Source organism: Salmo salar, chromosome ssa26 (genome assembly GCF_905237065.1).
Source record: "Salmo salar chromosome ssa26, Ssal_v3.1, whole genome shotgun sequence".
Classification (NCBI taxonomy): Eukaryota; Metazoa; Chordata; class Actinopteri; order Salmoniformes; family Salmonidae; genus Salmo; species Salmo salar.
Window position 1 is genome coordinate 504,396 of NC_059467.1, and position 27,521 is coordinate 531,916.

General features: G+C 41.7%; 1 long non-coding RNA gene across 3 annotated transcripts in view; it reads right to left on the reverse strand.

The window, feature by feature from the left end:
• The window catches only part of LOC106603688 (uncharacterized), a 43,648-nt gene that overhangs the window by 8,878 nt on the left and 7,249 nt on the right, over nucleotides 1-27,521 (reverse strand). Inside the window, exons 4-6 of one of the 3 annotated variants that reach the window (XR_006762178.1) lie at nucleotides 27,214-27,281; nucleotides 26,049-26,209; nucleotides 17,409-18,193 (exon numbers count right to left, since the gene is read on the reverse strand). This is a non-coding gene — a long non-coding RNA (uncharacterized lncRNA). Of the gene's footprint in view, nucleotides 1-17,408; nucleotides 18,194-26,048; nucleotides 26,210-27,213; nucleotides 27,282-27,521 lie in introns of those variants that run through there. The other 2 variants (XR_001328471.2, XR_006762177.1) reach the window with 2 other exon arrangements.

Sequence of the window (27,521 nt, forward strand, 5' to 3'; positions counted from 1 at the left end):
TTTTCAAACATATGACTATTTTACACCATTTTAAAGACAATACTCTCCACATTGTCCGATTTCAAAAAGGCTTTACAACGAAAGCAAAACATTAGATTTTGTCAGGAGAGTACCCAGCCAGAAATAATCACACACCCATTTTTCAAGCTAACATATAATGTCACAAAAACCAAAACCACAGCTAAATGCAGCACTAACCTTTGATGATCTTCATCAGATGACACTCCTAGGACATTATGTTATACAATACATGCATGTTTTGTTCAATCAAGTTCATATTTATATAAAAAAACAGCTTTTTACATTAGCATGTGACGTTCAGAACTAGCATACCCACCGAAACTTCCGGTGAATTTACTAAATTACTCACGATAAACATTCACAAAAAAAAACATAACAATTATTTTAAGAATTATAGATACACAACTCCTTTATGCAATCGCGGTGTCAGATTTTAAAATAGCTTTTCGGTGAAAGCACATTTTGCAATATTCTGAGTAGATAGCCCGGCCATCATGGCTAGCTATTTTGACACCCACCAAGTTTGGCACTCACCAAACTCAGATTTACTATAAGAAAAACTGGATTACCTTTGCTGTTCTTCGTCAGAATGCACTCCCAGGACTTCTAGTTTACACCCAATGTTGTTTTGGTTCCAAATAATCCATAGTTATATCCAAATAGCGGCGTTTTGTTCTTGCGTTCAAGACACTATCCGAAGGGTGACGCGCCGGCGCATATCGTGACAAAAAAATTCTAAATATTCCATTACCGTACTTCGAAGCATGTCAAACGCTGTTTAAAATCAATTTTTATGCAATTTTTCTCGTAAAATAGCGAATCTTCCGACCGGGAGACGTCGTTTTCGTTCAAAGACTGAAAATGTAAAATGGACTCTTCACGTGCACGCGCGCACCCATTTCATTGTATCTCTGATCGACCACTATCCAAATGCGCTACTGTTTTTCAGCCAGGGACTGCAGAGTCATCATTCCCCGTTCTGGCACCTTCTGAGAGCCTATGGGAGCCTTGGAAAATGTCACGTTACAGCAGAGATCCTCTATTTTCCATAAAGAGGCTATAGAAGGCCAAGAAATGGTCAGAGAGGGCACTTCCTGTATGCAATCTTCTCAGGTTTTGGCCTGCCATATGAGTTCTGCTACTCACAGACACCATTCAAACAGTTTTAGAAACTTTAGGGTGTTTTCTATCCAAATCAAACAATTATATGCATATTCTAGTTTCTGGGCAGTAGTAATAACCAGATTAAATCGGGTACGTTTTTTATCCGGCCGTGCAAATACTGCCCCCTACCCTAGAGAGGTTAAGACGGAATATACTGTGTTTTCAATAGCGGATAAAAACAACGTGTAGCGAGCTCCAGGTTGTGCGCAAAACACAATAGAGTCCACATGGCTTGACACTCACATTGAACAGCCGTACTTCTTCATTTCTCAAAAGAAAAACATCAACCAATTTCTAAAGACTGTTGACATCTAGTGAAAGCCATAGGAACTGCAACCAGGTGCCTCAAATCTAGTTTCCCATAGAAATCAAATTGAAAGCACAGTGACCTCAAATTGTTTTTTTCCTGGATGGTTTGTCCTCGGGTTTTGCCTGCCAAATAAGTTCTGTTATACTCACAGACATAATTCTAACAGTTTTAGATACTTTAGAGTGTTTTCTAACCACATTTACCAATTATATGCGTATCCTAGCTTCTGGGCTTGAGATGCAGGCAGTTTACTCTGGGCACACTTTTCATCCGGATGTGAAAATAGTTCCTGCTAGCACAAAGAGGTTTTAAAGAACACAATCTGTGTTCTGTTAGACAAGTAACTCTTTATCCACATTATAGCAGGGGGGGTAAAGCCATAACACATACGTTTTTCCAGCAGTAAACTATGATCAATAATGTCAAAAGCTGCACTGAAGTCGAACAAGACAACCCCCACAATCATTTTATCAACGTTTTCCTTCAGCCAATCATCAGTCATTTGTGTAAGCTCTTTGCTTGTTGAGTGTCCTTCCCTATAAGCATGCTGAAATTATGTTGTCAATTTGTTTACTGTAAAATAGCATTGTATCTGGTCAAACCCAATTTTTTCCATAAGTTTACTACGGGTTGGTAACAGGCTGATTGTTCGGCTATTTGAGCCAGTAAAGGGGGCTTTACTATTCTTGGGTAGCGGAATGACTTTAGCTTCCCTCAACGCCCGAGGGCACACGCTTTCTAGTAGGCTTAAATTGAAGATGTGACAAATAGGAGTGGCAGTATTGTCTGATATTATCCTCAGTAATTTTCCATCTAGATTGTCAGACCCTCATGGCTTGTCATTGTTGATAGACAAAAAAAGAATTCACCTCTTCCTCACTGACTTTACGGAATTCAAAAGTACAATTCTTGTCTTTTATAATTTGGTCAGATATACTTGGATGTGTAGTGTCAGCGTTTCTTGCTGGCATGTCATCCCTAAGTTTGCTTATCTTGCCAATGAAAAAGTCATTAAAGTAGTTTGCAATATCAGTGGGCTTTGTGATGAATGCGCCATCAGATTCAATAAATGAAGGAGACGAGTTGGCTTGTTTTCCCAAAATTTCATTTAAGGTGCCCCAAAGATTTTTACTATCATTCTTTATATAATTTGTCTCATAGTGTAGTTTCTTCTTCTTTTTATTTAGTTGAGTCACATGATTTCTTAATTTGCAGTGTGTTTTCCAATCAGTTGGGCTGCCAGACTTAATTGCCATACCCTTTGTCTCATCCCTCTCAACCATACCATTTTTAAATTCCTCATCAATCCAAGGGGATTCAACTATTTTTTACAGTCATTTTCTAAATGGGTGCATGCTTATTAGTAACTGGAATTAGTAGTTTCATAAATACTTCTGGCTGCTTCTCATTACACACCACAGACCAGCAAATATTCTTTACATCATCAACATATGAATCAATACAAAACTTATTCTATGACCTCTTATACACTATATTAGGCCCAGCCTTTAGAACTTTAGTTTTTCTAGATATGACTATTATATTGTGATCACTACATCCTATGGATTTGGATACTGCTTTAAAGCAAATATCTGCAGCGTTAGGAAAAATATGATTTAATTCCTGTGCTGTTTTTAAATACCCTGGTAGGTTGACTGACAACCTGATCCAGGTTGCAGGCACTGGTTACAGTTTGACATTTTTTCCTGAGTGGGCAGCTTGATGATAGCATGTGAAAATTTAAATCACCCAGAAAATATACTTCTCTGTTGATATCACATACATTATCAAGCATTTCACACATATTATCCACATACTGACTGTTAGCACTTGGTCTATAGCAGCTTCCCACAAGAATGGGCTTTAGGTGAGGCAGATGAACCTGTAGCCATATTACTTTAACGGTATTTAACATTAGATCGTCTCTAAGCTTTACAGGAATGTGGTTCTGAATATAGACCACAACACCACCTCCGTTGGCATTTCTGTCTTTTCGGAAGATGTTATAACCATGTATTGCTACCACTGAATAATCAAAGGTATTATCTAAGTGAGTTTCAGAGATAGAATATGAATGTCATTTGTTACAAGCAAGTTATTGACTTCATGGTCCTTGTTTCTTAGGCTACATATTTTAATATGGGCAATTTTTTTGCACTTTTCTGAGTTACTTGATTGTTTTTAATGCTTTACTGGGAAGCTTATCAGAGGTAGACTTACTCATGTTATTTACATTGGAGCTGACAGTGCAGGTTGAGCTACAGAAAGTGGTCTTCCTACTATTGTACAGCCAGTTGAATCCTGTGGCGCGTTATTCAAATCCTTAGATATGCTATTACTTCAATTTTTCAAAAATATGACTATTTTACACCATTTTAAAGATAAGACTCTCGTTAATCTAACCACACTGTCCGATTTCAAAAAGGCTTTACAACGAAAGCAAAACATTAGATTATGTCAGCAGATTACCGAGCCAGAAATAATCAGACACCCATTTTTCAAGCTAGCATATAATGTCACATAAACCCAAACCACAGCTAAATGTAGCACTAACCTTTGATGATCTTCATCAGATGACAACCCTAGGACATTATGTTATACAATACATGCATGTTTTGTTCAATCAAGTTCATATTTATATAAAAAACAGCTTTTTACATTAGCATGTGACTAGCATGTGACTAGCATTCCCACCGAACACTGCCGGTGAATTTACTAAATTACTCACGATAAACGTTCACAAAAAGCATAACAATTATTTTAAGAATTATAGATACAGAACTCCTCTATGCACTCGATATGTCCGATTTTAAAATAGCTTTTCGGTGAAAGCACATTTTGCAATATTCTCAGTAGATAGCCCGGCATCACAGGGCTAGCTATTTAGACACCCAGCAGGTTTGCGGGGGGTATGCTAGTTCTGAACGTCACATGCTAATGTAAAAAAGCTGGTTTTTGATATAAATATGAACTTGATTGAACAAAACATGCATGCATTGTCTAACATAATGTCATAGGGTTGTCATCTGATGAAGATCATCAAAGGTTAGTGCTGCATTTAGCTGTCTTCTGGGTTTTTGTGACATTATATGCTAGCTTGAAAAATGGGTGTCTGATTATTTCTGGCTTGGTAATCTGCTGACATAATCTAATGTTTTGCTTTCGTTGTAAAGCCTTTTTGAAATCGGACAGTGTGGTTAGATTAACGAGAGTCTTGTCTTTAAATAGCTGTAAAATAGTCATATGTTTGAGAAATTGAAGTAATAGCATTTCAAAGGTTTTGAAAATCGCGCCACAGGATTCAACTGGCTGTTACGTAGGTGGGACGCTTGCGTCCCACCCTAATCAACAGCCAGTGGAATCGCGTCGCACGAAATGCAAAACCTCATAAATGCTATAACTTCAATTTCTCAAACATATTACTATTTTACACCGTTTTATAGATACACCTCTCCTGAATCGAACCACGTTGTCCGATTTCAAAAAGGCTTTACAGCAAAAGCAAAACATTAGATTATGTTAGGAGAGAACCCAGCCAGAAATAATCACACAGCCATTTTCAAAGCAACTAGATGCATCACAAATACTCAAAACACAGCTAAATGCAGCACTAACCTTCGACAATCTTCATCAGATGACAATCTTAGGACATCATGTTACACAATACATGCATTTTTTGTTCGATAAAGTTCATATTTATATATAAAAACAGCATTTTACATCGGCGCGTGACATTCAGAAAATCTTTTCCCTCAAATGCTTCCGATGAATCAGCACTACAATTTACAAAATTACTATTCGAAAACATTGTTAAAATGTAATATTGTCATTCAAAGACTTATAGATTAACATGTCTTGAATGCCACTGCTTTGCCAGATTTAAAAATAACTTTACTGGGAAATCACACTTTGCAATAAACGACGTGGTATACCCAGCAAAATAGGCTAGGCTATACATGTTGGAGCCATCTCGGAACGATCAACCATCAAAAATACTATTGTAAATAAAACCTTACCTTTGATTATCTTTATCAGAAAGCACTTCCAGGAATCCCAGGTCCTTAACAAATGTAGTTTTGTTCGAAAAAGTTAATCATTCATGTCCCAATTGTTAGCGCGCTCCGAAGGCTACTGAAAATGTACCGTGCTGAGTAGGACTTGTCGTCACGAATGTAAAAAAAAATAATATTTAAGTTCGTTCAAACATGTCAAACGTTGTATAACATAAATCTTTAGGGCCAGAGCTTCAATAATATTCCATGGGGACGTTTGCATTGTCTTTCAAAACGTTTCGAAAGGGGAGGGTAGCCATGGGCGGCCGCGTCATAATGGTAAATGGCCCTCCACCTGTGACCACTTTCCACAGCCTCTCTTTCAGTCAGTTTTGATAGTAGGAGACTCAAACGACTTTGTAAAGACTGGGGACATCTAGTGGAAGCCTTAGGAAGTGCTAAATGATTCATAAGCCCCTGTGTGTTTCAATGGCAAATGTTTGAAGTGATATCCACACATCAGATTTCAGTTTCCTGTCAGGATTTGTCTCAGGGTTTTGACTGCCATATGAGTTCTGTTATACTCACAGACACCATTCAAACTTTAGGGTGTTTTCTATCCAAATCAAACAATTATATGCATATTCTAGTTACTGGGCAGGAGTAGTAACCAGATTAAATCGGGTACGTTTTTATCCGGCCGTGCAAATACTGCCCCCTATCCCCAACAGGTTTTAAAACATAAAAGTACAAGATGGAGATTAAAAATATGAAAATAAACTTCTATAAGAAAAACGCACACTCACAGTTTATAATAAAAAGTTAATGTAATGTGCATTTAAACTGTCTTACCGGCACCAAAACATTTAACTGGAGTTCTCTCTGCAATTAATTCCAGGAGTGTGGAGCATGATATTCAAATGCCGTTTTGCTTAATTATCTCAGAGTGAATCTCTAGCACTAGCATGTCCTGTGACCGAGTCTGATAAATACTGTTTGAACACTGGATTTTTGAGGTAAGATAATTAGGAAGTTTCTGTAAGTGTCACAGAAATAGCCGTGTTGAAGTGACCAAATCGCAGGCGGGATGTGAATACTCATCTTTTAATGGTAAAGAATCAAGCAAACACGAAAAAACAATAAACAAGAACGACTCAAGACAGGCTATACTTACAAAAATAGCAGTGCTAACGAAAACAACCCACAACCCCAAGAGAAAAACACACACCTAATATATGACTCCCAATCAGGAACAACAATATCCAGCTGTTCCTGATCGGGAGCCACACAGACTAACACAGAAACAGAACAACTAGAAACTACATACAACACACAACCTCTGCCACGTCCTGACCAATACTAAACAACACTCCCTCTGCTGGTCAGGACGTGACAGTAAGACAGCGTTATAGACAAATATCAACCAGTGTCTGGCCTTCTAAAAGTCAGGGAGTCCCAGCCAACCGAAGTGTACAAAAAAGGCAATGATGTGTGCAAAAGTTTGCACCAGTAACAAAGTGCAACGCTGCATGATACACTGCATCCAAATTCTTCAGTACTGATGTTGATTCATGCATATATAAAACATCACCACAATCAAGCACTGACATAAAAGTGGCCTGTACAATTTCCTTTCTGTGCTGTGATGACAGACAAGATTTTTTTCTATAAAAAAAGAACATTTTCAATTCCAGCTTCTTTACCAGCTCAGTTATATGAGTTTTAAAAGAGAGATTATCATCTAACCAAATTCCAAGGTATTTATAGGTGGGAACACGTTACAAAAGAGAGCCATCATGGGTAGTAATGTTCAGGTTTTCCAATTGTATAATTTTGGATCGTGAAAATACCATACACTTAGTTTTACTTGAATTAAGCACCAGCCTAACACGGAACCCAAACCGTCTGCGCACGTGCGCCATCGTGCATAAATTTATTTTGTCCCCCCACACCAAATGCGATCACGACACCAAGGTTAAAATATCAAAACAAACTCTGAACCAATTACATTAATTTGGGGACAGGTCGAAAAGCATTAAACATGTTGGCAATTTAGCTAGCTAGCTTGCACTTGCTAGCTAATTTGTCCTGGGATATAAACATTGAGTTGTTATTTACCTGAAATGCACAAGGTCCTCTACTCCAACAATTAATCCACAAATAAAACGGTCAACCGAATCGTTTCTAGTCATCTCTCCTCCTTCCTGGCTTTTTCTTCTCTGGACTTTGTTGTGATTGGCAACTTTCATAAATTAGGTGCATTACTGCCACCGACCTCATTCGTCTTCCAGTCACCCACGTGGGTATAACCAATGAGGAGATGGCACGTGGGTACTTGTTTCTATAAACCAATAAGGAGATGGGAGAGGCAGGACTTGCAGCGCGATCTGCGTCACAAATAGAACTGACTTCTATTTTAGCCCTCGGCAACGCAGATGCTTGTTGGCGCATGTGAGCAGTGTGGGTACAATAATTGAATAACATAGATTTCTAAATGTATTTTGTAATGCTCGCGCACAAGATGCGAGCGGTGTAGTCAGGGTATAAGATCTACAAGTGCATCTTGAAACAATTGAAAGTCAAACTGCAGGAATGCTTGAGCGAGTGATGGGGTTGTGACATATAGTACTGTGTCATCAGCATATAAATTAAGTTCCTTTTTTTCACTGAGTTAGAGATATAATTTATGTATATAGTGAATAATAAAGGACCTAAAATCAAACCTTGTGGAACTCCTTTGTGAACAGTGACATCTGATTTGACTCCATGTGCAATAATAGCCTGAGATCTATAACTGAGATAATTCTGAAACCACAAACATATATCGGAGGCCAACCCCAGTGAGGTCAGTCTCTTCAGCAGAAGAGAATGATCAATGGTACCGAAAGCCTTTGACAGGTCAACAAACAAAGCAACACAGTTCAACTTCTTATCCAAAGCTCTTACAATATCATTTACAACCAGTGTGGTGGCTGTAATAGTACTGTGCCCAGGTCTAAAAGCGGACTGAAATTTGTTCAGTGTGCATATGTCAGACAAGAAAGAGCGCAGCTGTACATTGACAAATGACTAACATTTTTGCAAGACAAGACAGCTTAGAGATTGGTCAATAATTATCAAGGTCACCAGTATCCCAGCACATAGGCAGTGTTCCAAATCTTAGGTATGACCCCAGATGTCAACGTGAGTTAAAAATATGAGTAAGAACACCAGAGGTAAGTGGTGCAGCTCTAGCCAGCAACCCTGGGTCAAGTTTGTCAGCCCCTGTTGTTTTCTTAGTGTCTATGGCTAGCAAGGCATAAATAACTTTCTCCTCTGTGAAGAGGCTTAGTGAGAAACCCTGACCATCAGCATCAGCATACTCATGCATAATACCTTCATATGCATCTTTTCTTCCTTCTCCCTCCATCATATATTTTGATTTGTTTAACCCTTTTGGTTACTACATGATTCCATATGTGTTATTTCACAGTTTTGATGTCTTCACTATTATTCTACAATGTATTATTCGACAATGTAGAAAATAGTAAAAATAAAATAAAAACCCTTGAATGAGTAGGTGTTCTAAAACTTTTGACTGGTAATGTAGATAATTGTATCCCCCAGGGAAGTGTCATTAGTCATTTGTTGTTCTCCATTATGATTGACGACGTATGTCTCTTTTGCCTGATCAGTGTTTGTAGCTGAAAAGCTTTTGGTGGATTTTTGTCTCCAATTACCTTTGTTTCATCTGGCTGTGAAACATTGGACAATAGTGAAATATTGCATACAGAGTTTTTAAGGAGTCATTCAAAACAGGTCTACTGAAACTCTTGACGCCTACTTGGATATACCTGGGTACCAGTGGAGGCTCCTCAGAGGAGGAAGAGGAGGACCATCCTCCTTTTTTTAAATTGTAAAACATTTAAGAAGTTATCCTTTTTAGATAAAACTACTAAATATAATCACGTCACCAAATAATTGATTAAAACACACTATTTTTCAAAGAAGGTCTACAGTAGCCTCAACAGCACTCTGTAGGGTAGCACCATAGTGTAAACTTACACAGTAATTATGACAACTTCCGAAGGACGTTCTCCAACCTAACAGAGCTCTTGCAGCATGAACTGACATGTTGTCCACCCAATCAAAGGATTAGAGAATGAATCTAGTACTGAAAGCTTAAGCTATAGCCGGCTAGCACTGCAGTTCATAGGATGAGGTGAGTAGTTTACTCAAAGAGAGAGAAAAAGAGTAGTTGAACAGTTTTGAACTAATGCATTTCTTCCTAAGTGAAGGAGAAGCAAGCAAGAAATATATATATAGAGAGATTGTAATTTTTTTCCAGTTTCACTTAGCTAGTTTAGCCTAACGTTACTGAAATACACCTGCTCAAGCAGAGGGATGCTATGTTAGCCAGTTGGCTATGACTATCCAACACAACACTGGAACTCTTCCAAGTCAAGGTAAGCTTTTGGTTTTAGTCATTTATTGCCACCGGAGCCCGCCAGTGTAACTGCTTATTGACTGTACACTGTTCTATTAGCTATGCTGACTATGACATTACTTTAGCTAATATAGTGACAACGATGTAGGCTGTGTGTAGCGGTTTGTCTTGGAAATATTTTTTTGCCTGGTCGTATACAGCTGCTGTGTTGTGCATTGAAGTCCACAAGCGAAGGGAAGAGGTGAGAGGAGAAGAGTGCATAGATGCGAGAAGGAATACAATGTGGCTGTGTTTCTAAAACCTCTACAGGATCGGTGTCCCCCCCCGCGGGACAGTTGAGCTAACATGTGCTAATGTGATTGGCATGAGGTTGTAAGTAACAAGAACATTTCCCAGGATGTAGACATATCTGTTATAGGCAGAAAGCTTAAATTCTTGTTAATCTAACGGCACTGTCCAATTTACAGTAGCTATTACAGTGGAAGAATACCATGCTATTGTTTGAGGAGAGTGCACAGTTATGAACTTGAACATGTATTAATAAACCAATGAGGCACATTTGGGCAGACTTGATACAACCTTTTGAACGGGAATGCAATGGTTCATTGGATGAGTCTAAAACTTTGCACATACACTGCTGCCATCTAGTGGTCAAAATCTAAATTGTGCCTAAGCTGGAATAATACAATGTGGCCTTTCTCTTGCATTTCAAAGCTGATGGAAAAAAAAACATTAATTTCACATTTCCACAAACTTCAAAGTGTTTCCTTACAAATGATATTAAGAATATGTATATCCTTGCTTCAGGTCCTGAGCTGAGCAAATCCTTAGATTTGAGTATGTCATTTTAGGTGAAAATTGAAAAGGGTCCGATCCTTAAGAGGTTTTAAGCGTGATCAGGGGTGTATTCATTCCGCCGATTCTGTTGAAAAACGTTTCTTAACATCTGTCACTGTCTGTCACCTCAAATTTGTCTGTCAACCTATGTGCACCTACTTGAATGGAATATGAATGAGAGTCATCCAATATGTTGTAATAGAAATAAGGCCATGCTCATGAAAAAAAATCTGTCCTCCCTCATCTTAAACGGCACTGACCACCACTGCTGGGCACCCTACTTTGCACTGGGGCCTGCACTGGGGTATTACCTGAGCAGACGCCTACCTACTGTTGCTTTTATCCTTCCACTTGACATTGTGCCTTGGACATTTTTGGACTACTGCCAAACTTGAACTCCACTTGGATTTACTCTTTTTGGACTTTCCACCGGCCTGTACTGGAAACTACATCCCCTCAAAGGTGTTTCTCTCCTGGCTATCCTACTGGTAACACGGCCTCCGTTACGTTGCTTTTTTGATGGGTCTCAGCATTTAATCGCATTGAGCAAGTCACCACTCTCTCCTTGCTGTTATGTTGGCCAATTTTGTGCCTTGGTTGTGTTAATTGTGGGTCCTAGTGCTGGCTGGTTTCTAGTCTGTGGTTGGGTTATAGCTTGCTGTTGTGGTCCAACAAACTGTGTGATTCAGTCTTACTATCACACTGTGTGGATTGATAGAATTTTAGCTGATTCCTCGACAACCTATTTTATTGGATTTTAACTGAATTTTTCCAAAATGGCGTCTACCACTTTCCTCCAAACTGACTTTTTCCAGATAGGCCGGCCAAATTTCCAATGTGGTAACTGTCAGTTTATTGAAGAATATATGTCTGAGTTGGACGTCCAGAGTAATCAAATAGAGACATTAAAGTGTATCCTGGATAGGTCCCACTCTAAGACCTTTTCTACTCCTCAGCTTGGTCATCGTACCACTGCACCACACGCTACCGTGTTGCCACTCTCTGAACGACTGGCCAGAGCTGCCCTGCAGAGACCCCTCCCTAGTGCAGTCTCCTCTCCCCTGCCATCTCAACTGTCCTTCACATCCTACCCCAACCTCTCATCCCGCTGTCGCTGTTGGCATAACTTTTATTGACAATTTAGATACTTTTTGGAAACAAAAGATGCTCTACAGGGATGATGGACTCCACCCAAACCATCCAGGAGACTGGACCCTCTCTTCCTACAGTATTTCAAGGCTGAGTTAAGATATTGACTCAGAGACAGACCAAGCCCTGCTCAGGTAATATCTCTAATCCACTCCACTAAGCGTTATTGTCAATACTGTATTTCACTGCCAGGGGTGTTTTCAGTTGTAATGTTGTACCCGCTCATTTGAACTCCACTCTTAGATCTGCTCTTCTTAGCTCAAATGAGGAGCCCACTGTGGTCTGCTCACCCAGTGCTTTTAGTCCAAATGTGAATTACATTCAATTTAACACCCCGGTTTTCAAATCACGTAGAGTGCTTAGGCTGTTGCATGATAGCAACCAAAGCCCATGGAAGTCAGTTTATAACATTCTATCATTGCTTACTCTGGGAGTTCCTCATATTGGCATTGGCTGCGGCCTCAGGTCCTATGGTGTTAACCTTGGAAAAGTAATCTCAATTTCCTCTCCTTTGTCTTTTACTAATAGGGATACACCAAATGGTGCAGTTCTATGCAGTCTTAAAGCCATACGGTCACACTCTGACCTAGGAGAGCTGTGTTTTCTCTGTTTAGTTTAGGTCGGGGTGTGATAGGTGGGTGAGCATTCTATGTTTTTTGTGTCTATGTTTAGTTCTTGTTTTTCTATGTCTATGTTGAGTTTTGGGATGATCTCCAACTAGAGGCAGCTGGTTCGTGTTGTCTCTAATTGGAAATCATATTTAAGTTGGGGTTTGTCTATGGGGTTTTGTGGGTAGTTGTTTTCTGTTTTGTTCCTTGTAACCTGACGGAACTGTTGACGGTCGTTTTGTTGTTTTGATTTAGTGTTTTCATTAAAGTAAAATATGAGCACTTTACACGCCGCGCCTTGGTCCCCTTTGTGTAACTCCCTCCAGTAACCACGAGCACAACCGTTCCTTGATTTTAACTGGCGGCTTTATTCTGTAGTTTAGTCAGAATTATCACCTTCCTTGAGAACTATAAAGTAAATGAAAATACAGTTTAAGCACACTCTTACACCTTCTTGTCTTATGAGTGACTTATTAGCTTGGTATAACTCTAAAGTAATTACATACATAAACAGTGACTTATTAGCTTGGTATAACTCTGAAGTAATTACATACATAAACAGTTTAGCCGGAGCTATAACAGTATCAGATTGAGCACACGAATAAAGGAAAAAATACCTCATTGGCTGCTTATTACAGAAGGGAGGAAATCAAACTTCACACTTATATTCCTGGCATGAATTCACGCTTCATCCTAACATACACATATCAACCTTTACGAACTACACCCGGTAACATGAAAACTTAGCTAACATCGCACGGGAAAGCCTTCACCCCCAAAGATGTGTTGCTACGATAATGATCCCCGTTACAACAGTTATTAGCCACGTAGTTCCACCTGTCTTATCATTTCCCCCGTATGGCGAACACGTAAACAATTCAAACAAAAAACAACGACATAGTCTTACAGATTAACTGTCAGTTACACTTTGTACGACCCTTGTTACAGAACTACCCACCATGACTGGTTCAAGCGGCGTGCCCGGGCAGAGATGGACACCTGGTCACACATGGAATGGATGGAGAGAAGAAACTGGACTTGGGGGCAACTCATTGACAGATATCGGAGCCTACCGGGGAAGAACGAGAGGCAGCCCCCCAAATTTCTTTTGGGGGGGGGCACACGGGTAGTTTGGCTGGGCCAAGGGGTGAGCCCTGAGCCAACTCCCTGTGCTTATTGTGGTGAGCATGTGCTTTGAGCACTCGGTCCTCAGTGCGACTCCCCAGTCGGGTGAGACCGATTCAAGCTCCCCGTAGGAACCCTCCGGTGTTAATCCATAGAGAAGAGGCTGGGGATGCTGTGGATGGCCCACCTGATGGGGTTTCAGGATCAACAGCCGGTGAAATTGCAGGGCGCCAAATTCAAACAGAAATCCCATAATTAAAATTCCTCAAACATACAAGTATTATATACCATTTTAAAGATACATTTCCTGTTAATCCAGCCGCTGTTTCAGATTTCAAAAAGGCTTTACGGCGAAAGCACACCTTGTGATTATGTTAGGACAGCGCCTAGCCACAAAACACCATACAGACATTTTCCAGCCAAGGAGAGGACTCACAAAAGTCAGAAATAACGATTAAATTAATCACTTACCTTTGAGCTTCATCTGGTGGCACTCCCTGGACTCCATGTTACACAATAAATTTTCGTTTTGTTCGATAATGTCCCTCTTTATGTCCAAAAACCTCAGTTTTGTTGGTGCGTTTAGTTCAGTAACCCAAAGGCAAAAAGCGCCCTCTCAACATCCAGACGGCAAGTCAAAAAAGTCCAATAAAAGTTTGTAGAAACATGTCAAACGATGTATAAAATCAATCCTCAGGTTGTTTTTGTAATGAATAATCAATAATATTTCAACCGGACAAAAGCTTCGTCAATAGAAAAGGACAAACAAGAAAGGCGCATTCCCGATCACGCGCTGGACTCGTCTGGAAATTTCCACTATCCACTCATTGGAAGTGCTGTATCTCCCTAATTTTTCAGAATAAAAGCCTGAAACAACGCCTAAAGACTGGCCACATGTAGAAGAAGCCATAGAGATCGTGAACTGGGTCCTAAGTCTTTGTATGGTGGATAGGCTTTCAATGGAAAAACAGCCTTTCAAAATAATAGTCTTCCTGGATGGATTTTCCTCAGGTTTTCGCATGCCATATCAGTTCTGTTATACACAGACATTATTTTAACAGTTTTGGAAACTTTAGAGTGTTTTCTATCCAAATCTACCAATTATATGCATATCCTAGTAGCAGGCAGTTTAATTTGGGCATGCTTTTCATCCAAAATTCTTGTTAAGTTAAAGCGAATGAAACAAAATGAATAAATACACACAAAAATATATACAAAATATAGCTACCACGCCTTAATAATCTAATATGACTATGTCCACTGTCTTCGCTAAATGACTCTATCATGGCATTGTCTCTATTGTCATATCTAAGGTGATCCTACTTGAAGGTGGGTAGTTAAGGCACTCTCTAAAATGGCACCCTGAATGACAAAGCTTACATTGGAGACACTACAGGGCTGACCTAGGGAACTCTGGAGAAGAGGCTGGGGATGCTGTGGATGGCCCACCTGATGGGGTTTCAGGATCTATTGCCAACTTAGTTAGAGTCCACATTAACAGGTTAGGGGTAAAATAGAAATCTGGATTGTGTTCCTGATAGGCTACAACTGGGGGTGTAGCGATTTTCACATGGGTGCTGTCACGCCAAAACCGTACGTTTATAATCGTTTTCAATCTATAGATATTCTCCAGTTCAACAACCGGCTGTGTCAGTAAAAATCCCACAGTTCGGTCATTACAGCTGCCAAAAAATGGGTTCTTCTGTCGTTGTCCACGGTTTCTCCTGGCAGGCCAAAACAACTGAAAACGTGGTTGAGCAAAAGAACGGCTGTGGTTTCCGCTGTGTCATTGGTTGTGGGCAGGCACTCCAACCAGTTTGTGAATTCGCAAGTCACTGTGAGGAGATACTTGTTGCCTCTTGCTGACCTGGCAACTGGGCCTACCCAGTCAATCAGGGTCAGCCCAGTTGGTTGGGTCGGCGCTGCAAGGGTGCTTTGTGAAGTGGCTTGGAGGGTTGAAACTGGCAGCAAACTAGACACCCCGCACGCATTGTGCCACTTCTTGTTCCATGTGAGGCCAGTGCAACGTTTCACATGTGGCCTTGACCCCCCTTATGGGGTACACATGGCTTGTCATGGGTATGAGCTATCATTACACCCCTCTGTGTTTTATGAACCACCCAGCTTTGTGTGGCGTCGGTTTCTGAAACATAAACCAGTAGGTCATCTACAAGTGTGAGGTGCTGTTTAGTTGCATACAGCGAACGCAATTCGTGTGAGCCTGCCAAACCCAGCTCATACACTGGATGATTGACAGGATCAGACAAGAAAGCCATCAAAGTGGCAAGGGACTCATCTTGGTGTTGCTTAGTATAAATGATAATACAATAATATACTGCTCAAAAAATTAAAGGGAACACTTAAACAACACAATGTAACTCCAAGTCAATCACACTTCTGTGAAACCAAACTGTCCACTTAGGAAGCAACACTGATTGATAATAAATTTCACATGCTGTTGTGCAAATGGAATAGACAACAGGTGGAAATTATAGGCAATAAGCAAGACACCCCCAATAAAGGAGTGGTTCTGCAGGTGGGGACCACAGACCACTTCTCAGTTCCTATGCTTCCTGGCTGATGTTTTGGTCACTTCTGAATGCTGGCGGTGCTTTCACTCTAGTGGTAGCATGAGACGGAGTCTACAACCCACACAAGTGGCTCAGGTAGTGCAGCTCATCCAGGATGGCACATCAATGCGAGCTGTAGCAAGAAGGTTTGCTGTGTCTGTCAGCGTAGTGTCCAGAGCATGGAGGCGCTACCAGGAGACAGGCCAGTACATCAGGAGACGTGGAGGAGGCCGTAGGAGGGCAACAACCCAGCAGCAGGACCGCTACCTCCACCTTTGTGCAAGGAGGAGCAGGAGAAGCACTGCCAGAGCCCTGCAAAATGACCTCCAGCAGGCCACAAATGTGCATGTGTCTGCTCAAACGGTCAGAAACAGACTCCATAAGGGTGGTATGAGGGCCCGACGTCCACAGGTGGGGGTTGTGCTTACAGCCCAACACCGTGCAGGAAGTTTGGCATTTGCCAAAGAACACCAAGATTGGCAAATTCGCCACTGGCACCCTGTGCTCTTCACAGATGAAAGCAGGTTCACATTGAGCACGTGACAGACGTGACAGAGTCTGGAGACGCCGTGGAGAACGTTCTGCTGTCTGCAACATCCTCCAGCATGACCGGTTTGGCGGTGGGTCAGTCATGGTGTGGGGTGGCATTTCTTTGGGGGGGCCGCACAGCCCTCCATGTGCTCGCCAGAGGTAGCCTGACTGCCATTAGGTACCGAGATGAGATCCTCAGACCCCTTGTGAGACCATATGCTGGTGCGGTTGGCCCTGGGTTCCTCCTAATGCAAGACAATGCTAGACCTCATGTGGCTGGAGTGTGTCAGCAGTTCCTGCAAGAGGAAGTCATTGATGCTATGGACTGGCCCGCCCGTTCCCCAGACCTGAATCCAATTGAGCACATCTGGGACATCATGTCTCGCTCCATCCACCAACGCCACGTTGCACCACAGACTGTCCAGGAGTTGGCGGATGCTTTAGTCCAGGTCTGGGAGGAGATCCCTCAGGAGACCATCCGCCACCTCATCAGGAGCATGTCCAGGCGTTGTAGGGAGGTCATACAGGCACGTGGAGGCCACACACACTACTGAGCCTCATTTTGACTTGTTTTAAGGACATTACATCAAAGTTGGATCAGCCTGTAGTGTGGTTTTCCACTTTAATTTTGAGTGTGACTCCAAATCCAGACCTCCATGGGTTGATAAATTGGATTTCCATTGATTATTTTTGTGTGATTCTGTTGTCAGCACATTCAACTATGTAAAGAAAAAAGTATTTAATAAGATTATTTCTGTCATTCAGATCTAGGATGTGTGGTTTAAGTGTTCCCTTTATTTTTTTGAGCAGTGTACATTGTCCTCTTTGGAACAGCTTTTTCCAATCAGCCCTAATTAGAAGAGGGAGTGGTTACTGAATTGATTGGACAACACCTACTAAGCAATACTATACACATTAAAAAGTGAAATACTGTAAATATGTTATAAAAAAAATTTACTCCATGCTAGAAGAATCAGAACGCCTATAAAGGTAGTTCTAACATTAAATATGACTGTGCAAAGTGCCAAGAAAAGGAAGCAATATTTTCCATAGTGCACTAGAACACAGCAAACATGGACAACAACAGTCTAAACATAACTGAGGGCAATAGAGCAAAATGTCCACTAGATGACAGCAAATGGACCTATCACGACCCTACAGAAAAGGTGAGAAATCCATATCATCATTTAAACTAGGGTACTTAGTGGCCTGTAGTTAGTAAATTTCAAAACTTTCCCTTTGGTTTAGCCGTTTAAGACGGTCCCCTTTTATAATTGAGGCCGGAACATGATCAATACCCATTGCTTGTAGGGTTGCCATGGTGTAAGGACTTGTAGTGCATTGCCATGGGGTTGTCTTCATTTCCTTCCCTTATGGCGTACTTGTGTTCCGCTAAGTAGTCTTGAAGGTGTCTCTTTATCCGTCCAATGTAGAACACCTTGCACTGTGGACATTCCAATCTGTAGATGACATGAGTGGTTTTGCAGTTAATGAAATGCTTGATGTGATACTACATTTTAGAAGCTGTGTCAACAAAATACTTTTTCTGTGCAATATTTCTGCAATGGTTGCACTGGTTGCATTTAAAAAGGGCCTTGGGTTTGTGGCCTAGCCCCGCTTTTTGAGAGTCACCAGGAAGATAGCTGTGGACTAATTTGTCATTTAGGGTAGGACATCTCTTAATGCTTATGACTGGTGGCGCTGGGAAAACTTGGTGTGGTAGCGTATCGCTTTGGATGACTCCCCAATAATTTTTTATGATTCTTTTAATGTTCTCTGCTTCAGTGCTGTATTTTTTAACAAAGTACACTCTCTCTGATGTACCACATGGCACTCCCCTTCGCAACAAGTTCTCTCTGTCAAGTCGTCCGGCCCTTATACCTACATCTTTCAGGACCTGAGCGCTGTAGCCCTGATTCAAGAAGCGATTCTCCAATTCAGCAGATTTGACACTGTAGTCTGTTTCCTGATCGCACATTCTGCAGACTCTTTGGAATTGGCCATATGGAATGTTCTCTTTTAGCCTTTTGGGGTGAAGGCTGTCTGCCCTCAGAATGGTATTCCCATCTGTAGGCTTCCTAAAGATTGATGTGTGCAAACAACCTTTGTCATTTTTACTGATGTCAACGTCCCAAAAAATGAATGTTATCCTTGCTGTACTCCATAGTTAGTTTGATGTTAGGGTTAATACTGTTAAGGTATTGGTGTAAGGAAATAAGTTAATCTTCTGAGCCGGACCAGAACAGGTAAACATCATCAATATAGCATCTTGTTCCATGTCAGGCCAGTGGACCACCTGTCGCAACATTTCACATGTAGCCTTGACCCCCCCTATGGCCTACACATGGCTTGTCATGGGCATGAGCTATCATTATCCCCCTCTGTGTTTTATGAACCACCCACCTTTGTGTGGCGTCGGTTTCTGGAACATAAATCAGTAGGTCATCCACAAGTGTGAGGTGCCGTTTAGTTACGTACAGTGAACACAGGTTGTGTGAGCCTGACAAAGCCAGCTCATACACTGGATGATTGAAAGGATAAGACAAGACAGCCATCAAAGTGGCAAGGGACTCATCTGGTGTTGCATTGCTACCAGGTCACCATTCAGGAATGATGAGTTACCAACACGTTTTTCGCGGTGCTACATGGCTACACGTTACCGCAGACACCATGGACGCCTCGGTGATCATTGTATCCTGAGTGTCGAACATCCAAATTTCGCCATGCTGTCGGCATGGTCGTTGCCAAGTTTGTCACGACCAGGTGATTTGGAGTGTCCCTTCACTTTCTTCCAATACACCTGTATGTCGTGTTTGGTTATGAGGTTATCACAAGCTAGAATGAGCTCTTTGTTTTTCACTTCTTTGCTACTCAAAGTAGTCATGTGCTTTTGTTTCCAATACGGCAAGTGGCATAAGAAGGTGAGTATGGCATAGTTTGAGTCGGTGCAGATTGCCAGTTCTGACAAGTCGTGTTTCACCGCCATTTGCAGTGTGATAAGTACGCCAGCAACTTCTGCGAACTGGCTGGTCTTGTTGCCTAGCTGAAATTGAAGCTGTTTGCACCGAATGTCGTTGTGCCAAACCAATCCCACACCAGCTTGCAAGTGGTCTAGATGACGGTAAGAACAGCCATCCACAAATGCCATCGGCATGCCAAGACACACATTTTCTTCGAAGTAGTGAGGGTTTGAAGGCAATGGCAGAGCTACGTTATACGTAGGGTGTGCGAAGTCGGGGTGTCATCATCACCACAGCGTTGACACACTGCTGAAGCCCCGCCCAAAGGGAGGTTTTTCACTTTTGCGTAGTTGGCTACCACATCATGGCTCTGCAGCGTCATTAGCCAAGCCGCTATCCAGCTGTTGTGTACAGCACCTTCACGGATTCGTTGCCTTTTCAGAAAAGTCGTTTCTATGATCACCTTTTGTCTGCCGACATAACTGGTGAAGTGCTTGACCGCCCAGACTGTCGACAGCAGCGCTTTTTCGCAGTCTGAGTAATTGTGTTCAGCATGGTTGAGTGTTTTGCTCGTGTAAGCAACCACACGTCTGTCTTGATCGTATTTTTGGTACAACCCAGCACTAAGGCTGAGAAACTGACTTCCAAAAAGAGCGTCTTTGTTGGGGTATACCAGGCAGGGTCACTCAAAAAACAGGTTTTTCAAGGAAGTCACAGCTTCGTCGTGAGTGGCATCCCAAACGAACTTCTGAAGAAGACGGGTCAAAGACTTTGACAAGTCGGCATATTTTTTGATGAATTGACGGGCGTAATTACATACTCCCAAGAAGCTGCGCACCTCATGAAGGTGTGTAGGTGTTTTGATGTTGCAAACTGCTTGGATTCTGCTAGACTGTGGCAGGATGCCCTCAGCACCCACCAGCACCCACCAGCATAGTTTACCTTGGTCCTGCACCATTGTCCTTCCATGATAGCCAACTTAGCCCGTGCCACCCTGAGTTGGGTAAGAACGTGGTCCATCTCGTTGAGGTGATGTGACCAAGTCTCACTCGTCATGTGAACATCATCCACATAGATTATCGTCCCCCTGGTGGCTACGTCTTTGCTTTGTGCAGGAAGATGTTGAACTCTGAGGGGAAGTTCACATACCCGAACAGGCAACAATTGAACGTGAAGAGCTTGTTTGAGAAAGAGAAAGCCAACTTGTGTTGGTCAGGAGTGTCGAATGTCATGGTCCAGGAACCATTTGCCACGTCAACGGTGGAGAAGTAGTTGGAGTTTGCCACCTTTGGCAACTCTTGGTTGCGCTGCGTCACTGGCCAACGAGACAACGGAACCAGCTTGTTTAGTTGTCTATAGTCAATCGTAATACACCATTTACTCATTGGTAAGGCCACATGGGAGCGCTGTACGTACTGTTACATTCCCTGATAATCTGTTTAGCTAATAGGGAGTCGATAATCTCTTTTACCATCGAGTACGCTGCAAGTGGAATTTTGTAGTGTCTCAAACGTTGGAGCAGCTCCGGGTAGCTTAGGAATACGCATCATATGAATACCCGTAACACCGCAATCCATCGAGTCTGTTGACCAGATCTCTCTGTGTTTGTTAAACAATTCCCGCAACTGATGTCGTTCAGTGTCATTGTCAAGTGCGTCTGCCACCGACAGTAGCTGTACATGGAAACCAGGATATGGTTCGGCGACATCGTACGTCTTCATCAGGTGGTGATGGTTGGGGAATCATCGGCTGTTACCTCATCCGTTTTTATCTCACATGCAGAAGGAGATGCGGTATCATCCTCAGTGACGATGGAGTATATCAACAGCTCGTTGTCAGAATCGACATCCAGCCTGAACGTTGATGTGTCGTCAAGTTGCAATACGGAAGTTATTGCGATTGCCTTTGACGGACAATTAAAAAGCGTCCCTCCATCACCACATAGGTCTACGGAGGAAGGAAGAGGCCCAATCACGGGAACAACAAGTTCAAAATCATGGAAGGAGTAATCAATCAATGTTCCTAGCTGAGTGTGCCGAGGAATGGAAATATCTGCTTGAGTCAGATTCTGCACCAAGAGGTAAGGGAATCTAGTGTTTAATCATTGATAATTAGCCCCAAGTTGAATAGTCATGGAGAGGGTTGGATGACCTCAGTGGTGCCTTCCATCCAGTAGCCGGGCACCAGGTTCAGTCTTACAGAAACCTCCGTGGTTCTTGTCGGTATCACCCCGGCGGACTCAGTTATCACTTTGCAAGCTTCAGGAATAGTCTGCCTGGATGCCATTCACCTGGGAAATCTATCCCAATCAGCATCTGCTTCGTATCAATGCTAGTCACTTACACAGGGTGGATAAGTGACATGTTTTTTGAAGTTCAGATTTAGTAGGAGACGCTTGGTTGGAGGCGAGGTAGCTTGAGTGAAACCTCAAACTGTCGTGTCACAACGTTCCGTTTTTAACCTCTTGGGGCTAGGTGGGACGCTAGCGTGCCACCCGTGGTGCACTCCATCAACAGCAGGTGCATTTCAAGAGCGGCAAATTTGAATCCAAATAAATGTCAAAATTCAAATTTTTCAAAAATACAACTATGTTACACCATTTGAAAGATAAACATCTCCTTAATCTAACCACGTTTTACGATTTCAAAAAGGTTTTACGGCGAAAGCATAAATTTAGAGTATGTTAGGACAGTACATTTACAAGAGTTGTGTGTAATGTTTTGTCAAGTCAAAGACAGGGTCACCAAAACCATAAAACCAGCTAAAATGATACACTAACCTTTTACAATCTCCATCAGATGACACTCCTAGGACATTATGTTAGACAATGCATGCATTTTTAGTTCTATCAAGTTGATATTTATATCCAAAAACAGCGTTTTACTATGGCATTGATGTTGAGGAAATCGTTTCCCTCCAATAACCGGCAGTCAAGTCAGCGTCACAAATTAAATAATTAAAATTAGAAAACATTGGTAAAATATTATATTGTCATTTAAAGAATTATAGATTTACATCTTTTGAACGCAATCAACTTGCCAGATTTAAAAATAACCTTACTGGGAAATCACACTTTGCAATAATCTGAGCACTGTGCCCAGAAAAATACGCGTTGCGATACAGACTAGACGTCATGTTGGGGAGATCTAAAATCGAAAATACTATGTAAATAATCCATTACCTTTGATTCTCTTCATCAGATGTCACTTCCAGGTATCACAGGTCCATAACGAATGTAGTTTTGTTCAAAAAAGCTCATCATTTATGTCCAAAAATCTCCGTCTCGTTAGCACATGATGTAAGCCAGCCGGACTTCTCGTCATGAACGAGGGGAAAAAATATATTTCCGTTCGTTCAAACATGTCAAACGTTGTATAGCATAAATCATTAGGGCCTTTTTTAACCAGAACATGAATAATATTCAAGGTGGACGAATGCATAGTCTTTTATAACGTATTGGAACGAGGGTACCCAACATGAAGTAGCGCGCCAGGTGTCTAATGGGACATCACCGTTCCATGGCTCTTGTTCGGTCAGATCTCCCTCCAGAAGACTCAAAACACTTTGTAAAGGCTGGTGACATCTAGTGGAAGCAATAGGAAGTGCCAAAATATTCCTAAACCCCTGTGTTTTTCAATGGGATAGGTTTAAAGTCAATACAACACATCAGGTATCCACTTCCTGTCAGAAAATGTCTCAGGGTTTTGCCTGCCAAATGAGTTCTGTTATACTCACAGACACCATTCAAACAGTTTTGGAAACTTTAGAGTGTTTTCTATCCATATATAATAAGTATATGCATATTCTAGTTACTGGGTAGGATTAGTAACCAGATTAAATCGGGTACATTTTTTTTATCCAGACGTGCAAATGCTGCCCCCTAGCCCCAACAGGTTAACCAATGTTTTGCTGGGTCCACTGCCCTTTTGACTTCATCCAGTGAACATTTTACATTTACATTTTAGTCATTTAGCAGACGCTCTTATGAAGAGATGTACTGCAGCGGAAGAAGTTTGAGAAAGAGATCAAGGATTAGACACCATGACTAGGTGTAAAATTGCCGGAGAACGTGTCTGCCGAAATTCACTCCATTTGCGAGGATGTGAATGTTCACATTACACCCGCCTTCACTCAAATCCCAGTCCAGGGCCCGCTCGATCTAGACACAAGCCCACAGGTGTGTTAATTTACGGTTGGACTGAACCCCTTACGCAGTTCTAGAGTGTGAAACATTAATTGGCCAGCAGGTGGCACAATAACCCAAATAAAATGGGGTTTCTATAAACAAACATATCCTTTTCCTAAATAAAACTCAACACACTGTACATTTTGTTACACAATTCTTAAACAATTTATTTTGTCAAAAATGACTCTACAGTTAACACATTATCTTAGTAAATACCATCCAAATACCACCTTAAACCGGGCTGTAAAATAATTCAAAACCAAAGCAACATTTGGTATTAACCTTTTCACAAGGAGCAACAAAAAGGTGTGATCATTCTACAACGTACGCTCAAACCGGTGTGATTAGAGCGCTTATTTAGAACGTCCAGTTTCGATTGACGCAACAGTCAGCATTTAACACTGTTTTGGGATGTCCCGGCAGTCAATCACATAACCTCTGACTCCCACTCTGAGCCATTCAGTGTTGTTGTTTATGTAGTTAGTAGGCTAAGCTGCAGCATTAGCAATCTCCTTCACAAATAGGGAAATTATGGAGATTTTTATAAATTCTGACAGTGAGTCTGAGTATGAAAGTCAGGAATCAGATTCTGATAGTGACAGTGAGGAGCTGCCCCCAACCTTGTAGCCATTGAGAACCCTGAATCTGAGGACCCCTTGTCCACTGACAAAGTCCCAGGTCCCTTTGAGGATGCTGGTGGTGATGGAGGCAGACCGACAGTGGATGAAGTACAGGAGGTCTATGGTAAGTGGAAGGCCGCCAGCAATTTCACCCCTCCATGCCCTGCTGTTTGCTTTGAGTCCCAGTCTGAAGTGCAAAGCCCCTTGCCATTTCCCTCTGAGGCAGAGTGCTTCAAGCTGTTTCTGACAGAGGAGCTGGTGGGAGAAATAGTAGAGGACACCAATCGCTATGCCTTAGAGCTACAGGAGAAGAGAGAGCCAGGAGAGAGGGGGAAACTCGCTAAATGGGTGACAACCACAATTTGTGAAATGTATACCTTCCTGGTGACAGTCCTTATGGGAATAGCAAAGAACTCCCTAAGAGAATACTGGATCACAGATCCTATGTTTGCAACTCCCTTCTTTGCCACCATCTTTTCCATAGACCACTTCCTAGTTCTGCTGCAATGCCTGCATTTCATCAACAATGCTACTGCCAAGCTAAATGACCCGTCACACAAAATAAGAAATGTCCCTGATGTTATGGAAGAGTAGACTGGCGTTCCGTCAATATATTTCTTCCAAAAGGCACAGGTTTGGGGTCCAGTTCTTTGTTATGTGCGACGTGAAGACAGGACATTATAGTCTATACAGGGTCCACCACTGACATCCAACATTATGAGGGGCTTGGGGTGTCCGGGTCCACGGTGATGACCATGTTGGCTCCTCATCTCGGCAAGGGACACACTTTGTATGTAGACAGTTGGTACAGCAGTCTCACACTCTTCCAGCATCTGCTCTCCAACAGCACAGGGGCCTGTGGCACAGTCAGGTTGAAGAGGAAGGGGATGCCGGCATTCGGATGCAGCAGAGGGGTGGCTGGAGTTCAAGGAGAACGGTCAACAGCTGGCAGTAAAGTTGCATGACAAACGAGACGTCCGTGTCCTCTCCACTGTCCATACAGCAACCATGTCACTAGCCCTCCTGGTTTTGACCCTTGCCTGTCCTGACGCCGAACCCGCCTGCCTGACCACTCTGCCTGTTCTGACCTCGAGCCTGCCTATCCCCTTGTACTGTTTGGACTCAGACCTGATCACTGAACCCCTGCCTGTCCTGACCTCGAGCCTGCCTATCGCCTGGTACTGTTTGGACTCTAACCTGGTTATGAACTCTCGACTGTCCCCAACCTGCCTTTTGCCTCTAATATTGGAGCTCAACCATCTGGCTCCTATGTCTGCATTTGGGTCTCGCCTTGTGCCCTTATAAAGCATTATTGAGCACATCTGCAGCAATTACTGACAGGTGACTTGAACGGTAATCTGTCATGATACTATGATTTAGAGGTGGGGGGTGGAAATGCAGTTGTTGTTCAATCACTGCATGAATATGAATTATCGGTTATGCATATTCATAAGTTGTCAGTCTTTTCTTGCATTTCTTTTCCTCTAGGCAAAAAAGTTTTTGTTGTTGTTCAACCACCACCAATAATTAAATAAAATAGATGACTTACATATATCCCTATGTGTTTTCTTGCTGTGTTTTCATCCAGTGAAACTGTTAAGGAGTGTACGCTAGCGTACAAAAGCTGGCCTCAATCTTCAGCTCGAAGGATTTCCAGTTCCAGTTACGATATTGGCAAATAATGTTCAATACCGTTTGTGTGTGTGTTTTCTGAAAGTACAGAATAAAGAGGACTTATTAGTAATTACATTACAATATCAGGATATAGCAATTAAACAATATTACAAAGAAGTAACATAACTCTGCTATCAAAAGAATAAATTGCATTGACAAAATCACAAACATGAGTTATATAACAGTAAAAAACAGTAACTGTTGAGCTCCACAAGGGGGCAGGGCAGAACAGAGCTATGCTAAACAGGCCAAATAAAAACAACCCATCATCATAAGGCCAGGGTAGCTTCAAAAGACAACACAACTAATGTTTCCCTGTCGCAATTAGCATTGTTTTACAGAGCTAATAGAAGAATGTAGCTAGCTACATAAGCACGACTGAGCATAACACCATAAATGTTATGAAGTTAGTAATGTTACCTTGCATGTCCGCGGTTATAAGGAATACAGACAAATATATTATGCTTAATACATACAGTGAGCAACAGTAAAAATGGCATACAGAAACTATTATAACGTAATAAGGCATTTACTTTGATAGAAACGCACACATCTCCAAAGTTATTATCATGTAGTAATGAAAACAACAATGAAGGTGAAGCGGGCACCAGACGGAAAATGTTAAAAAGTTTATGCAGGTTCTGTTCTGACTGGAGATATGCAAATGTCTGCATACTTGATCTGCGTAAACGATGGCAAAGTGCTTGGGGGAGTTTTTCCGGCTCAGTAATGCCCCAAAAAATGAATTGTCCACAAAAGTGAAATGGCCTACTTTTATGTGAATTAATGAGGCGGAACACATCTTAATTCAAACTGTTGTTAGAAAATAAAACTTGAAATTGACAACTTGAAAACAGCCTATAAATAAAAGCAGGCAGAGTGCCTTAGTTTGAGGGCAGCGCAGATTAACTGTCCTGTTGAGTAACAATCACATTTTGGAATAGTGAGCACATTTTGACATCACGTATAAAACACTCACGCTGGGATGACCCTTAGAGACATTTGGAACTCACATGTGAAAAGGTTAAGAGCACACCTACCTTTTCAGCCATAATTTTGAGGAAGACATTGAAGATTATCAGCAACACAGATCACACCCTCATCGAACCTAATGATACATTGAATCAGAAACAGAAAAAAACCCTGGTCATCTACCTCACGAGGAGCAAAAACGAATATACAATCAATATAAAACATTATAACACAGATAACAGTGTAGCTGTTTAGGCCCCTTGCTTTTTTCTATTTTTACTAACGACAGGCCACTGACTTTGAGTAAAAGGTAAAGAGTTTCTATGTATTCGGATGACTCAACACTATACACGTCAGCTACTACAGTGACTGAAAT